Raw genomic sequence first — 2,500 nt, 5'->3', positions numbered from 1 at the left:
ATTTATGGCACATAGTTGAAAGCAGATTTGAAATGTCTTCTCTTCCAATGAACCATTAGAATGATTTGGAGAAGAAGACGTTTTCTCTAAATGCAAAGTCTATGAATGCTTTATTTTGTGCCATAGATAAAAACGAATTTAATCGGGTTTCTTTGTGTGAAACGACTTTTGATATTTGGCGCACTCTTAAAATCACACACGAAGGCACAAGTAGTGTAAAAATTCTAAAGTAAATCTTTTGATGCATAATTTTGAGATGTTTTATATGGAACCAAAAGAGACTATTGGAGACATGTACACCCGCTTTACGGATGTCGTCAATAGTTTAAAAGCTCTTGGCAAATGTTTTTCAGATTTTGACCTTGTTAACAAGATCTTAAGATCACTTTCTATAACGTGGGAATCGAAGGTAATAGCTTTACAAGAATTAAAAGATTTAAACCATTTCCCTCTCGAAGAACTAATAGGGTCTTTAATGACCTATGAATTAACGTGCAATGCACGTGATAAACATGATGAACAAAACAACCTTCTAAAAAATAGGAAGGATTTGGGACATAGAACAATTAAAGACTACTCGAGCATAAGCTTAAGTGATGGTGAACATGAACTACTTACTAAGAAATTTAAAAAGTTCATGAAACAAGAATTAAAGAACAAGTACAAAAAGAATACAACTACTTGCTTTGAATGCAAGAAGAAGAACACAATGTGGGATGAATCGAGCTCCTCCGAAGATGAGGAGAAAATCAACAAAGGTGAGGTGGCAAACTTCGCCTTAATGGCTTTTGATGTTGAGGTAATCAAAACGCCTTTAGTTTATTTTGAAATTACATAATGCCTCTCATGACTTATTTTTAATTTATTTTTAATTTAGTTTAGAATAATTATTTTTCTTGAAAATTACATGTTTAAAAATGAAAATATAAGAATATGATCATGCTCGTAATTTTGAAAATAATAATAAAAATTTTATGTTTTATGTTAATGAAATAAAATGTTACATTTAAATCTAATGATCATATGTATGTTTCTCTTAAGAAGAAAAAATGTGTATCTTGATGATTTCCGATTTTGATTGAAACCATGCTTGATGTCTTAATGAAAATATTAAGAAGTTTAATGTCGTGCTTAATGATGATGCATGACTTTTGTATTGAAAACTAAGCATGAAAAGATAGATTCACCTAACAAGAAAAATGCATGACTACAACAAATAACAAAATGATTTGGGTTGAAAATACCTTATGCTTAATGAAACCATGATTGATGAATATACTTTATGTTTAATGATTTCTTTGCCTTGTATGTCCTATCATGATAAATATTTTAAAAATAAATAAAATCTTGTTTGATTTAAAGTAATGCATAATGATCATGCTTGATGAGTTTTCTTTTGAAATGATGCATAATGATTTTTGTGATTTATGGATTATCAATTTTCTCGATAATAAAAGTGGCTTTTTCAGTTTACAAAAGGATGCATATTTTGATTTGACATAAATAAAATAGGCATGCTTATATGAAATAGTGTAAGTGTCATGCTTGATGATTGTATACTTAATGATGCATAAAGTTGTAATGAAAATATTAAAATTTTGATAACATGATTTAATGATTTTATGCATGAGATTTTAAAGTTATACATGATGATTTTTGTGGTTTATTAATCTTGATGGTTTTTATGATAAAATTTATTTTTCGATCCTAAATGATTGATGATATATTTTTTTTGGCACAAAAAGGACAAAGGCATGCTTGTATGAAACAACTAAATAAAGAAAAGCATTTTTCTTGAAAAATCTTTTTCTCTATCTTATTGACTTTGATGAAGCTATTTTATCATCTTTTTATGAATCCCTTGAAAATGATTTTAATTTGATGATTTGAATTTGAATGAGCTTTATCTTGATTGTTTTAGATTTATAACTTGAGATTTACTCTATAAAAATCGAGATCTTTTATCCTCAATGTTTCTTTTTGCCATCTACCATCCAAATAAATCATGATTGGTATCATTGCTATATTTCTTCTTATCGTGTACTAAAGAGAAAATTTTCCTAAATGAATCATGATTTTTCGGAACCACAATTTTTTTATGATTCATAATAAATTGAGAAATTTTATATGCTTGAATTAATATTTTGTTCTCTTACAAGATTGAATGAATTTTATCTATATCATGATCTCCTAAGAATTCCTTTCATTTTTTAAAAAGGAGTTGTGTCAAGATGAATCATGTCTTTTGGTATTCACATGATTTTATCTTTTCATGATATGATTTTTAAGCAATTCCTTATGTTCATGAAATATTTATCTCATCACCCAATAATTCTTCTTGATATTACTTATGTGATGATATGAATACATGAAATAATGATTAATTTATTTTGATGTATACAAATAAGAAGTTTCAATCATGCATGGTAGGATGTAATTTGACAAAATTGGTATCATCATGATGTGAAATAAATGATAATTTGGAATCATGCATGTAATG

The sequence above is a fragment of the Musa acuminata genome, chromosome BXJ3-9 (genome assembly GCF_036884655.1).
Source record: "Musa acuminata AAA Group cultivar baxijiao chromosome BXJ3-9, Cavendish_Baxijiao_AAA, whole genome shotgun sequence".
In the NCBI taxonomy this organism is placed as follows: Eukaryota; Viridiplantae; Streptophyta; class Magnoliopsida; order Zingiberales; family Musaceae; genus Musa; species Musa acuminata.
The sequence above is the reverse complement of the archived record's forward strand: the minus strand, read 5'-3'. Positions refer to the sequence as shown.